The sequence below is a fragment of the Peromyscus californicus genome, unplaced genomic scaffold (genome assembly GCF_007827085.1).
Source record: "Peromyscus californicus insignis strain IS unplaced genomic scaffold, ASM782708v3 Scaffold_17__1_contigs__length_78620276, whole genome shotgun sequence".
NCBI lineage: Eukaryota > Metazoa > Chordata > Mammalia > Rodentia > Cricetidae > Peromyscus > Peromyscus californicus.
This window is the reverse complement of record NW_026294469.1, coordinates 25,441,549-25,455,993: the sequence shown is the minus strand read 5'-3', so window position 1 is coordinate 25,455,993 and position 14,445 is coordinate 25,441,549. Positions and strand designations below refer to the sequence as shown.

The window sequence follows — 14,445 nt, the reverse complement described above, 5'->3', positions numbered from 1 at the left end:
AAAGGTGTGAGCCATGGCCTACAGACCACTGCCTGAACCCGGACAGGATGGGGAGATATACAAGGCCCGTGAGGGCAAGTGTGGCTTCCTACCTACACCTGACTCGGACTGTGCATGTCTGCTTGCCAAATCGGTGCCAGCAGGTATGTGCACCAGGACTGGGTATTTCTGAGGTCCCCACACATAGGTAACTAAGTCTGGAGCATAAGCGGTGGTTGGTCATGCAGAGGCATGTGGAATTAGGTGTGCCGAAGCTGTGTATCTCCTCTGTATCCCCGCTGTTGTGTGGGGGGCTGCACTGAGTGTGTGCTCGGCCTGCTGCGAGGGATGGGGTGACTCACGTCTCCCAAGCTAATCTCGCCACCCGCCCGCCCGCCCAGCTCACCCTGCTCGGCTGGGCTCATGGCCGCCAGCACAAGAGGTGGGGAGGAGGCGCGGGCAGGCGGCGCGGCGGGGAGGCTGGCTTGATAAATAACCTGCTGCTTCCCCAGGCCTCTGTGAAGGGGAGGCTGCATCAGCAGAGGCGCAGGAGAGGGAGGCAGGAGAGGCGTCCTTAGCCCCCAGGCTCTGACTGCCCTGGCCCCCACGGTCGGTCCAGTCTCCGGCTGCGGTTCCTGTTTCATAGAAACCTGATCTGGGAAAGCCTATCGGGTCATCTTGCCTGGCCTGGCCGGGTCGCCAGGCCCAGGCAAGCTGCCCCTCAGGGAACAAGCCCACAGCCTGGCTGCCCAAGCAGTGGGTGGGTGGGTGGGTGGGTGGTAGGATATTTCTGTCCAGACTAAATGCAGCTTCAGGCCTCTGTGCACCAACAGCTGCTCCCAGAGGCCCCAGCTACGCAGTGATGACTAAATTTAGCCCCACCCCCCAAAGCTCACCTCTTCTCATTGGCTCCACCCACATGAGGACAGAGGGAAGGATGGATGGGTAGTCAGTCACCTTGGGCCAGTGAACGCCTCTCTCTGGGTCTTAGTTGTGAACAACAACAACAACAACAAAAAATCATGTATTACTCAGCTCTGGGCTCTGTCCTGCCTAGCAGGATTTATTGAGGATACTTCATAAAAGCAACTAAGTTGGGGTCTTGGCGCAGTGGTTACAAAGCCTGAGAGGTTTCTTCCCCATAATATAAACTTGAAGCTTATAAACACCGCTCCCTCCACTCTGCCTTTTCCTTGCTCAGACTGGGCAACACCAATCTCCTCCAATCTACCCAACCGGACACTGGCCAGGGGACAAGTTGTGCCAGGCTGGTGTGTGTGCGTGTATGTGTGTCTGTGTATATGTGTGACAGCTGCTATTTCCTGGAGGCGACAGTCGGGCACAACCCGAATTCCTGTCTGGATCCTAACTTCGGCAGGAGAGCCTCTCCCAGCTTGGGCCCTGGATAGGATCAGTACATCTCCAAAACCACACGGCTCTGGTATTGGGGGGGTGGCGGGGGGTCAGTCATCTCCACAGGGTTCAGCAGGCCGGGAGGCAACCACAGTTCCCCTCCTCTGCCCACCCGCTGCTTCCCCCAGCCCCACATGCACTGAATTCCCCACGTGCCTGTCTGTCTCTGACAGCTCGTGCAAAATACTTGGCTGAGCAGGCGCCCGCTGTTCTGAGGCCGCTGTGCCTCCTCCCTGTCTTCCCAGGGGGTTCTGCAGACACAGCCAGGGATGGGAAGAGACTAGAGCCTAGAGCTTGGTGGACGGGTGGGGGAAAGAAAGGGCAGGAGAGACCAGTTTCAGCTCTCCCAACATTATCCCCAGTCCCTGGCCCTGGGCACGGGAGCCAGGGGAGGCGACTTCAAGCAAGCCAGGCTGTCTGGGTGGCAGCTGACTACAACCCTACTGCCCCCCCAACATCCCAGGAGGCCCTTCCAGGGGTTTCCCATTCTCCTGGGCCAATGAAAGAGCACCTGCCAGCTCCCCCCCGCCCCCCAGGTAGTAGCTCAGGACATAGCTGGGGGCGTCAGAAGAGGCTCTGAAACCTGGATGAGGGCCCGAGCCCTATTGGCAGTCATAGCCCCCTCTACAGAGCATGAGGGGGTGCGTTCCAGCTCTCCTGCAGTGAGAGGCACACCCACCCAGCTGCCAGGCTGGGATGACTCCACGTAGACCTGAGGGGGGCCCGAGGGAGGCCAAGTCTGCCCCCTACTGCCTCCCATCCAGCTCTTCCTAGGAGAGCAGCTGGGATTTTCCCCTGGCCACAGCCTAGCTGCCAAGCTCCTTCCACTCACCTCTGTGGCCCAGTCACCCCCTCCCCCATTTCTGCTGCCAAGGATCCCCCTTCTCCCCGGGAGATGGGCCACTTGACTCCGAGTCCCCAAGCACCCATCACATATCCAGTGGAGATGTTGATTTGGCCCTGGCGGGATAACATGCTCCATTTCACAGATGGACATACCAAAATCAGGAGGGACCGCCCCCCCCCCACACACGGGCAGGGGCAGGGGCAGGGGCAGGGGCAGGCTTCCCATCCAATCTCATCCTGAAAGAAACGGATTCAATTCCCTCTCTTATCTACCCACCCCATTAACCTACATTTTTCTGCTCAGGAACCCAGTCACCCCTTTCCCAGGCTGCCGGGGAGATCAGAGTAACTCGGCGGGAAGCTCTGGTGCTGGAAGGCCTTCTGGATTACGCTGTCACACTCTCCACAGCCTCGCAGTGGTCTTGGGAAGTCTCCTAGCCTTGCTGTGGCAGTGAACCGCACTGTGGGACAAAGTCTCTTCTCCCCATTGCACAGATGGAGTTGCCGAGGACCCCATGGGAGGGGAGCTGCAGGCAGCCATGAGTCAGAGGGGGAGCTGGGAAGCCGCCCGGCCCTGCCTGCTGTCGCTGGAAGCAACAGCCTGCATTTCCTCCTCACGCTGGTGCCTCGGGAAGCGTGGGCAGCAGGCGGCAGGCTGCCACAGGGAGGACCCCTCCTGTGCCCACAGGCCAGCCACGGCCCCTTGCCGCCTGGCTGGGCCTAGAGCCCACAGGCTACATGCAGAACTGGCCTTTCGGTCCCAGGAAGAGGCTCATGTCGCTTGAGGTCTCCTCCAGGCCCTGTGACCTCAGGAAAGCCCCCAGCCCCAGCCCCACACCCCAGAGTCCTCTATCATCGAACAAGGAGATTGAAGCATGGCCGTTCATGCTTCCTTCCCGCAGGAAAACTCACTCCTCGGTGATTACAGAATCCCAACCTGACATAAATCCTGACTTAAAACATCCTTTCACGGCAAACAGTCTATGATTCTAGACTGCTATCACTAAAAATTCCCAACTGCCAAGACCTAGCAGCCCTGGGGAGGGGCTATGTCCAGCCCACCTCCATCTCCTACGCTGGGCCAGTTAACCAACCTCCTACCTAGCTTTTGGGGAGAGGACTGGTCAGGAGAGGGACTGGGTTTCTTCTATCAGGGTCAACAGGAAATGACATAAAGCTGGGGTTTACTATGAGCTGTGGGAGGAACCCATCTAACCCCAAGGGGACAGGCCACCTCCTCCTGGCACACAGGGCCACTAACTACACAGATGTCAGGAAATGAGCTTGTGGGGGAGCAAGAGCTGGTGGCGGGGTGTTTGTGTGTGTCTGTGCCCCCCCCCAAAGGAGGGCCCAGCCCACATCAGGTCAGCACTGGTCTCCCTGCTTCTCAGGTTCCAAGCCAAGCTCCTGGCTTTATCTTCCTGTCTTCAACACCCACCCACCGTTTCCTGCTTCCCACCAGTCCCTTCACCTCCCAGGCTGGCCCCAGTTGAGGCCAGCTGGTGGCCAGCCAAAAGAAGACTCCACGTTGGAGCCCAATTGACAGATAGGAACAGCGAGGTCCAAGAAGGTAGGACCTGCCCAATGGTTCTGCCCAGCAGGTAGCTGGTCTCTGGCCACATCTCTCGGTGCTGGCTGGCGAGCACTTCCCTTGAGTCAGCAGGGGTCTACACAGCAGCCCATCTAACCCCACATCCCCGTGTACTTTGGGAAAGTTCACTCACTCACGCTGCCAGCTCATTCATTCACTCATTCACTCACCTAGTCAACCAGCCTTCCTCTGCTGGGGTGATGGAGTTGGGGGTGGGAGTGGGGGAGTGGGTTGAGGTTCGGGGTGGGAGCGACCCAGACCTGTGTTGGGTAAACGTTCAGGCCGAGAGGAAGGTACAAAAAGCATCACCACACTGACCCAACTCTAGCTGTCCTCAGGGTCCTCCCAGGCTGTCATGGACTCGCTTGCCAGCGTCAAATCAGACTCTAAGCCTCTTTCCTCAGCTGTATACAGCCGGGCGCAAACAACACCCAGCGCCCTAGTCTACCGTGGGGATGAAAAGCAGAAAAAAAAGGCCAGAAAGATGCTGACACAGTAGCATCCCTTAGCAGGGCTTAGGGTGGGCTAGCCATTCTCATATCCATGTGCGGGCCGAGCCTGATGATGGCAAGAGCCAAAACCTTTGAACACTCATAGGGTGCCAGGCACTCGGGCACGGAGAGAGGAGTCCCTGCTACATCCCACTTGCAAGCCTGGCAAAGAGCGGGCTCCGAAACCTTGCAAGCCTCTGATGAATGAGGGAGCTGATGGCAGGAAGTACGGCATCGTCTCCAAGCAAAGTACAACCTAGCACAGGCTTGTGACTAAGCAGGTCTCACCACACAGACAGACAGACAGACAGACAGACACACACACACACACACACACACACACACACACACTCAGGTGTGTACATACGGTCCTGTGGGAGGGCAATGAGGGATTCAGCTGCTCTGGCTCTGCACCTACCTCACTCCTGCCCCTGATCTGAGCAGAGCTGAGGAACTGTGCCAAAGACAGGGACCAGACCCAGTGGAGAGGGGCCTAGAATGACGGTTTTTCATAGTTCTGACCAGGAGATTACAGGCCTAGGTTAGGCTCCTGGGTGGGAGACAGGGTGGCTGCTGGGTACTAGGCCTCCAGTACCCTCACTGTAGGCTCATTCCAGCATGACAAACAAGCGTTCCTGCTGGCAGACCAAGAGAGCCTGAGGAGGTCAGAAGAGGTCAGAGGCAAGGGAGGGACTGGTCCCCCCAAAAGACACGTGGGGTCTGCCAGACAGGACAGAGTGAGTCCAAGGCTCCCCAGGGGCCACTGGGCAGGCCTGGCTCTGCCCTGTTGAGCCCGGCAGCTGGACAGGAGTAAATACAGCGCAGGGCGTCCCAGCCACATTCCTGGGAGGCCAGCACGGCCGCCCGCCTGCCCGCTGCTCTCAGCAGAGCGCTGCAGCCAGGCCCAGGGCTGCCACTGCCCTCTTCCCAAACAAACAGAAAAATAAATAAAACCAGCTCTCACGACAGCCAGCCAGCCAGCCAGCCAGCCAGGCAGGCCAGAGGAGGGGGCAGGAAGGGGCGGAGGGCGCAAGGACAGGCAGGCCGACCAGTTGCCACGGTTTCTGTTCCTCTGGGAAGGGGGAGACCAACAGAAGAGGAAAATGGAGGAAAGGCAGATGAGACAGGTCACAGATGTCAGGAGGGGAAGACACGAGATGGGAATGGGGTGGGGGTGGGCGTCACCAGCGGAGGTGTAGAGTGGGTGGGTCACAGTGGTCATGGTGGGAGAAGGTAGAGGCAGCGGCTGGGTCAGTAACTCAGGGGCAGAGATGCTTGGGGCGGGGGTGGGGGAGCAGACAAAGGGGGCCCTGTGGGCTGGGGCAGGGGGTCGACTTGAAGGGCCATGAAATATTAAAGAGCCCAGGCCAGTGAGTGACAGAGGTCACAGAATTCAGAAGACTAGCCAGTAAGCCATAGGGGAGCCTGGGGCTGCAAGCAGCCCCCACCTCTGTCACAGCCTGTCCAACAGAGGACAGGCAGAGGGCGGGAGGGACCACGGGGATTGCTGACAGGAGAGAGAGACCTCTGCAGTCCACTCTCCCCTCAGGCTGAGTTGGGTTCAGCCAGCCCTCCAGAGCTGCCAGTCACCCCAGTGAGAAAGCCAGGAGACCTGTCAGCAAGGTGGCTGCCATGGTGCCTGGGGGGCGGGGGGTAAGACTCCCCTTCCCAGAAAGAAAGGAAAGGTCCATCCAAGCCCCCACTTTTCACAGTGACCAGCAGCGAGGGGAGGCTGTGCCTCACAGCCCAGCTGAGCCAGCAGGCCATTCCCTGGCCCCATTTACCAGTCTCATGACCTTGGCCAGTCCCTTGCCCTCCGTGGCAATACAGTTCCACCCATGCCAGGCTTCATGTGAGGAAAGTAACGTAAAACAGCATGTGGCAAACCTGTTGGGGTTAAGCATCCTGCGTCCTGTACACCTTCTGATGCCCCGAGGCCAGTCCCATCGGTCCACTGTACAGATGGGGACAGCGATGCAGCCAAGGTCACACACCTGGTTATTAGAGACATCCATGCCCACCCCCACCCCCCGCCCCCATTCACTGGGGAAGAGTTTCTTGACACTCTAAAAGCCATCTTCTAAACCTAGTGTGGTGTTACATGCCTTTAATGCCAGAAAAGGCAGGCGGATTTCTGTGAGTTCAAGGCCAGCCTGGTCTACATGGCAAATTCCAGGACAATCCAAGCTAGAGAGATCCAGGTCTCCAAAACACAAAAACAAACCCCCCTCCAAAGCCAACTTCTGATTAGATGAGGCCCTCTCTCTCCTCATGCTGAGTCTTTGTATTCAATCTAAAACTGGTCTCATGAGGTAGCCACTTACTGTCCCAACTCAGAGATAGGAAACAGGTTAGTAGAGGTACTCGTCATACACTCAGCCACAGTGGCCAGGATTCACAGCCAGGTCTGATGAATGTCCTTGAGTCCTGCTGTTCATGGGTACTCGTCTGAGTGGAGTCCTGGGATGGTATTAGGGGGATCCAGTAGAAGGCCTTGGTGGTCCCACGGGCCCCTGAAAGCATTATGGCTTGGAACAGTTATCAGGAAATGCTGGTACATTCCCATGAGAAGGCAGAGGAAGAAGGGTCTCTGCAAGTCTTGAGGTTAGCCTGAGCTACATAGTAAGATCCTGTCTGGGGAAAAAAAAAAAGACTAAGTCGTAAGTGCTATGCTAGGTAAGTCGTAAGTGCTATGCTTGGTAAGTAGTAAGTGCTATGAGGGGAGGAGTTGGGCACAGCCTATGGAGGCCATGGTCAAGGTCTGGCCTAGGGGCCTGGCTACAAGGGTCTGCCTATTCTACAGGTAGCCCTGAGGCCAGCTAATAGAGAACCTGTTTCTGGACAGAGGGGTACTGCAGTTGGCTCAAAAGGGCTGGTGGAGCCCTCCCTGTCTTGCTGGTCCCCAGGGTTCTGACTTGAGCTTTAGGGTCACAGTACCAGGAACTAATCACCCTCCCAGATTCCCCAGAGCTAGCTGAAGGGAAGCTGGGTTTGCCCACCACCCCCCAATCCCTGCGAGCCCAGAGGGAGGCCAGCATCAAGAGGCAGGAAATGAAGAAGAATTTGCAATCTAATTGAGCTGGCGGGGGATTAGGCAGCAGAATGCAATTACAGAGGCTGGAGCAGGGCCAGGGGCGCTGACACCCCGAGATGTGGCCTTGTCCAGGTGACTGGGTCCAGCTACTCTCCAAGCCAGAAAGATTCAACTAAGGGAGGGGAAAATAGGTAAGCAAGGCTTGAGGCTAGACCACTCTCCCTTAGAACACTGTCCAGCTCCAAGCTGGAGTTCCAGCTCCCAGGGATGCCCAGCAGCAGGAAGTTTAACTGGGAATCACGTTCGTGTCATCGTCCCCCCTCCCCCGAGAATCCAGGACAAGCCCACGGACTCTCACGAGAGAGGTCAAGGCAGGCAGGCAGGCCCTCTCACAGACCCTGCTGTGCATGCACATACGTGGCTGTGCTCCCAGGTAAGTCACACACACACACTGATGTTTACCTGCATAGGGACACACTCTTAACCTGCAGACACATAGCTGTAGACCTCGGCTGCCACCGGCTCCGCAAAGGGGAGAAACATAAAAAAAAAAAAAAACCACCCGTGACCTTAAAATCCTTTTATTCTTATAATCACAGGCTGCCATCGCTGGGGATATGCGCTGTCACCCCGGCCCCAGCCTGTCTCCCTCCATGGCTTCCAAAACTCCCAGCAGGCAGGCAGACCGGGAGGCTGCCCAGTTACTGCTGGGGAGGGGGAGGGGCACCCCGGAGTAGAGAAGGTTTTAAGTCTCTCTGCTTCACCAGCAGGGAAGGAAGGACTCAGAAAGAAAGTCAGACTGGCAAACAGAGATAGAGAGAGAGAGAAAAGACCCAGACACCAGCCACTGACTACTGCCCACCCAGCTCAAATATGCCCACTCTAGGTTTACTTGAACACTCACAGTCCAGACACATGCCACTAAAGGAGCGAGGACCACTTCTAGACTTGTAAGTCCACATAAAACAGGTTCATGCCAGGAGCCAGGAGTGTGGCGGCGCACACCTTCAATCCCAGAACGAGGGAGGCAGAGGCAGACAGACCTCTGTGAGTTCAAGGCCAGTCTGGTTTACATAGTAAGTTCCAAGGCTACATAGTAAGAGCCTGTCTCAAAACAAACACATACAAATCACAAACCCTACAAAATTCCACATACTTGAAATATACAGAACACGAACACGAACACACACACACACAGACACACACACACACACACACACACACAATATAGGGAAACGGCCAACCTTCAGACATGCTGACTTGAGTGCATGAGGTATATGTACCTCATCACCATTCACAAAAATCACACATCTTAAACTTCCACATCCTCAGACAGATACGTTCTACACAGGGATTCCAAGACAGATATACCATCCAGGTTCTCACACAGGAGATCAGCAGCACAGTGCCACACAAGCCCATCTCTGTGGGCCGGGACTGCCTCTGGGTCTCTGAAGGGGCAGTCCTTTCTCACTGCCAGCAGCCTGGGAAGGTGGGCTCGGCACTGAGGGCAGGCAGACAGAGTAAGGGGGAAGTTGGAGAATGCAGGAGAAAAAACTTTAGTGGGATATTCTTGTTGGGCAGTAGTGCGTGAGTAACCGGGGAGGCTTTTTGTGGTCTGGTGAGTTCCAGCTATGAGTGAGAGTTTAACTATTAATATACTTAATCAAGGACACTTTTCGTGCACACACACACACACACACACACACACACACACACACACAGCCACACACACAGCCACACACAGCTCCAGAATGAGACCAAGCGGTAAGGGTGAGGGAGAAGCGTAGGAGGGAAGTAGCCCCTCCACCCAGCTGCACCCCCAGACTACAGAAGCAGAATATGCACCCCCAGAATGGCAAAGTGCTCAGTAACTTCTATTTCCTGTCAGAGAATGAGTAAATGAGTTACACGTAATGACAGTAGTCAAGCCTGCCCCATCCATGACCAGTGAAAGCCAATGCTGGAGAATCAGCTGTGACTCCATGATCACACAGAATTCCAAGAGCAGGACCAGGTCGGTCCCACCTGTGTCCCTCCATCTCTCTACCTCACCCTGCGCCCTAGGACGTCCACTGGCTTTGGCTCAGTCCAAAGCTCTCTCATCCCTTCCATCTCACTGCATGCTCTCATGAGTAACCAGGTGGGGACCTGAAGAAGATGGGGTAGCTAATCTACAGAGACAACCATGCCCCCACATTCCTATGGGCCCTGGTCTCACGCTTGCCAAATAGGTATCAGAAAGGAAACAGCAAAGAGTGAGGGGTCACCATGGGAGCCCCGGGCACATAGCATGTGAGGGGCTTGAGCCCCGGATTCAGAACCTTCCCCTCCCTTCCCCCATGCAGCCCAGCTCAGCCCAGCCGGGTGGACATTCCAGGCCTCACGTGATAAAGGGGAGGCCATTGGCCCTCCGGTAAGTCAACAGGGGAGATAGGAGGGCCAGGCCAGGGTCACCTGCTGAGCTGGGGAAACGGGCCCAAACACACACATAAATAAGGCACTACTAAGCCAGCCAGCCAAGGGCCCAGCTCGCAGAGGACCCTCTGTCCCACCTTGGAAAGGGGGGGGCGACTCAAGCTCGGCTAGGGGTTTCCCCTCGAGAACTCAGCTCCTGCGGGGGAGGGGGGGGGGCTACAGAGCCATCCGGGCGGACTGGGAACCCAGGGGCCAACCTCCCTCAGCTGTTCCCACCCCTCCCCGGGGCAAAAATCAAACTGTCACCCCTCCCTCCTCCCTAAGGAGAAGGACAATTTCCGTTCTGAGTGGGGAGGTGACAGCTGCAAAGCGAGCCACTACCCCCCCCCCAACAAGCTCCAGCTTGACTCTCATCTCAGGAACTGCTAAATCAACACCATGCAGTTAGAGGCGAAGTAGCCGCGGCAGTCTCCTCGCACTCCTCTCAAAAAAAAAGGGATGGGAAGGATTTCCAGCTAAAACCAGGACACAGGAGCCTTTCGGTAAAGGGTCAGGTCAAGCTTACCCCCCGGGGCACCCCCGAACCATCTCATTGAAATGCTCTCCATCGCCAGGACCGTACACTCCGAAGCCCGCGGGCGGGGGCAGCTGAGGTGGCGCCGGGCGTGCAAACCGCGCTCCAAACAAGTCCGCAGCGACCGCGCTCGCAAGCCCCCGCCAGGCGGCCCCAGCGGAAAACTTGAAAGGGACTCTGTTTGCCGGCGGCCCTGGGGCGGCTCCGGCGGGGGCGGGGGCGAGGGCCAGCGATCACACGCCCCCTTCCCCAACGCTTCCTGGGCAAAGCCGCGGGGCAAGGGAGGGCTCCACACACTACAAAACCAAGGGCTCCAAACTGCGCGGGGGCACAGGGAAAGGCGGGGATCAAGGGCCTAATCCGCATCTCGTCTTGGGCACCCCCAACTGGAAGACCCAACTCTCAGAGCACCCAGGGCCCCGGGGAGCAAAGTAGGGTGCAGCTGCCAAACCTTCACCCCCCTCCTCGGGAAGACTAGAGAGACCAAGTCTTTCAAGATGAGTCACTACAGAACCCCCCAAATCTAATGGTACCTCCTTGCCACCCATGGCACCAACCCAACTCTGCGCACCCCTTACGATTCCCCCCAGGAGGAAAAACAGGGAAATTTTTCTTGCTCCCTTCCGTTGCGCACTAGCTCCTGTGACAGGTCCCCTACTTAAAAATCGGGGTCCCTCACTTTCGGTAGAACCTATATATAAACAAAGCCAGGCGCACCCCGCGCTCCCCGCCGGAAAACAGCCCATTCCGGGTGAGGACAACTTCCCCCAGTCAGAAAATTAACACATTCCTCTCGCGGCGGTTCAGCCCCCGGCTCCAGGGATGCGAAAGGGAGGGGGGCTCGGGCGGGACTTCGGGGGTAAATTCGGGGCCAGAGCAGCGTGGCAGGAGCCTGGGATGCCCGCCCCCTGCAGCCCTGCAGCTGAGGAACACCCCCCCCCCCATTCTGCGTCCCCGGCCTTGCACGCAGCTGGGCACACGCGGAGAGGCGGTCAGAGACTCCCCAAGGCCGTAGAGGACAGAAGAGAGGCCGCCTGGGCGGCGAAGGTGGGGGTGATATACTTTGACGGGGGAAAAAAAAAAAAAAAGGTCAAACTTGATCAGCCCGCCAGGCACCCTGCAGGCAGCGGGGGCGAGGAGCCGAAGCGGAAACACAGAAGTGGCCGCCGCCTCTTCCAAGTCGAAGGGGAGGCACGGCCACGCGTGGACCGAGGCGCTCGGGGCAGTTACGGTCGCCCACAAACACAGGGCAGCTAGTGGGGTCTGATGCGGGGAGTGCGCGCCGCAGATCTGCAAGCAGCCGCCCCCGCAGGCGCAGCACCCGCCCAGCACTGCGAGGTGAGGACCCCCGGCGCCCGCGAGCACCAGTGATTGGGGAGGAAGCGTCCCCCGCAGAGAGAGCTCCAGCCTCGCTCCTCCGCTCCCAGCCCGCCGTCCTCGACCCTAAAACCCCTCTTTTTGTCTGAACTCAGTGATCTGCGACCGAGCATACTGCGGCTTGGGAAGGCTTGGATATAGCAGCGGCCACCGAGCGATCACCGGAGCTAGGTCTCCCAGGCCCGGCGGCTCAGGCTGCGGGCGTCCCCCGCCCCTCCCCAACACCGACCCCTCCTTCCCCATCCCTGGCTCTCCGCACCTGAACTTCGGGGGAACCCGCGCCACCAAACTTTCCGCGGACTTGCAGCGAACTCCGGCCCCGGCCGCGCACGGAGCCCCGGGGGAGGAGAGGGAGGGAGGCGGGGAAGGGGAGGGGGCTGGCCTCCCGGGGGGGGGGACCGGGGGAGGGCTGTGGCCCGACACCTACCGGCTCTGCGAGTCGTCCGAGCCGCCACGGTCGCCGCGAGGCCGAGGGGGAGGGGCGGGGCGGGGAGCTGCGCTCCGCTCTGGGCACCGCCGCGGTGCGCTCCGCTCCAGTCGCCCGCCGCGCCCGGGGCCAGAGCCGGAGTCGCGCCGCCGCGGCTGGCCCGAGGCGGGGAGGGGGGGGGAGCCTGCAGCACCTGCCCCTCCTCCCCCTCCCCGCGGCCCAAATTAAAAAACAACAAAAAGCAACTAATCACCCCGGAGCGCAGCGCCTCGCGGCGCGGCGGGCGGAGGACTCGGCGTGCGGCGCCCGGACTCAGCAGGCGGCGCGCATGGCTCGGCACAGGCTGGGACTCGGGGCCGGGCTGTCGGGGGCGAGGCTCTCCTCTTCTGGCTCTGCTCGGACGCCTGCTCTCGCCGCCGCCTCTACATCCCAGCTCAGGCTCCGCCGCCTCTGCCGCCGCGCCGCGCGCCCGCCCGGGCAGGAGCTCCGAACGCTGCCCGGGGGCTGCCGGCAAAACCCGGACCGGACTAGCGGCTCCCTCATCCCCCCCCCCCCCTCCACCTCGGATTCCCTCCCTCCTCCCGCGGCCTCCCTCCCAGAGCAGCTTTGGCCACTTGGACGCCGCAGGCTCTGAAGCTGGAGCCGCAGCCCCTGCGCCTCCCGAATCCAACGTCCTGGCCAGGTCCGCCCAGGCTCAGCTCCCCCGCGCGCCCGGCTTCACCCTTTTTCCGTGCAACTTTACAAATAAATAAAATAAATGTCCCCCCCCCACACCCCCTTTGTAAGAGATGCCTGGGCATGGAGACGCACCTTCCGGGGAAAATCCGCCGACCTTCTGCCCCCTGTTCAGCTGTTCTATGGGGCAACAAGCTATGGGAATTGAGAGGGAGGGTTTGGCTGCCCACCCTCCAGCTCAGGTGCTCGTTGGTCCGCCGACTCTCAGTTCAAAGACCGCACCCTTCCCAAAACCACTTTTCCTGCATTCAGTAGACACCAACTAATTCCACCGGAAGAACGGAGGCAGAGTCCTAGTCCCATTTCACAGATGAAGAAACTGATCAGAGAAAGGACGTTTTGTTTTGTTTTGTTTTTTTAGGAGGCAGGCTCCTGCCCAACTAGAGCATCTACACTAGCGCCCTAGAGCTGTGGCCTATGAACTGAGACTGAAAGTACCTGGAACAAAGCAACGCTCAGATAACCCCTAAGAGAACTAAATCTCAGCCCTATGCGACCGAGTAGGTGCCCTGTGGGAAAAGAGCTGATGTGAGCCCGTATGTCTTTGCACCTATTCCGTCTGTGCCCCTGCCCTTTGACAGGGTCCCCTCCCTTATCTGCCCCGTTTGGGCTAATCCTGCAGCTGATGTCTTCTCAGAGAGCGACAGAATGAGCCCCGGCCTCCGGTCATTCCGGAGTGATAGTTACGCAGTCTTCAGGGATTCGAGCGGGAGGGAGGAGTTGCCGCAGTCAGGTCGCAGAGAAAGCACAGCCCCTAGACCCATGAGGAAGTAGTAGCATAAGGTTGGGGGGTCAGCTTGGTGCTAAGTATTACAGTCGGATACCAAGTGGGGTCCAGATAACAGGGAGTTAACTGCAGCCACCAGGGTGCCTCCAGCCACAGGCCATGGCCTCCAGCCACAGGCCATGGCCTCTATGGGAGTAGCGAAATCGCCTCCCACAGCTGCTTCCTCTCTGGTTGTGGGTCTCCCTAGAGCTGGGACTAATATCCACCCTCCAAGCCATCTGTGTATGGATTTAGGGCTTTAACCCAGTTGGGGTTGGGGTGGAAAGTCAAAGGGCAGAGCTCATCTGGAATGTGTTACCTGTCCCCCTCTCTTGGCATCCCAGGCCACAAGGAGTGACTCCTCCCAGGCACTGGGGACACCTAGCCAGTTCCTACCTACTGTCAAATAATGGGTCCCTTTGGGGAGGTGTTTAGCTCCCCTTAACCTCCAGCTGGTTTCTTCATAGTCACCCCAAATAAGTCTTTTGGCTAAGTAAGAAGGTGCTTGCTATGGAAACAGTCTTTCTTTCTTCTTTTTTTTCTTTCTGTGACAGGGTCTCACTATGCGTTCCTGGCTAGTCTGAAATTCACTACATGGACCAGGCTGGCCATGAATTTAAAAAAATTCACCTGTCTCTGCCTCACCAGTGCTGGGACTAAAGGTGTGCATCACCACGCCCTGCATGGGAAGAGTCCTAAGACGGTGGACATACACACATGCTTACTCCAGGCTGCTTGGAGACTCTGGTCCTCACCTTGCCAGGCACTATTTGGCACAGGCCATACAAGGAAAA

The 14,445-nt window shown here is 58.3% G+C and overlaps 1 protein-coding gene across 4 annotated transcripts in view; it reads right to left on the bottom strand.

Annotated features, from left to right (window-relative positions):
* The window catches only part of Cxxc5 (CXXC finger protein 5), a 32,429-nt gene extending 19,911 nt beyond the window's left edge, over window positions 1-12,518 (bottom strand). Inside the window, exon 1 of one of the 4 annotated variants that reach the window (XM_052741896.1) lies at window positions 12,404-12,518. The gene's annotated coding sequence lies outside the window, so the exon portion shown is untranslated. Of the gene's footprint in view, window positions 1-10,337; window positions 10,805-11,982; window positions 12,094-12,150; window positions 12,266-12,403 lie in introns of those variants that run through there. The other 3 variants (XM_052741895.1, XM_052741897.1, XM_052741898.1) reach the window with 3 other exon arrangements.
* Between the last annotated feature and the right edge of the window lie 1,927 nt (window positions 12,519-14,445).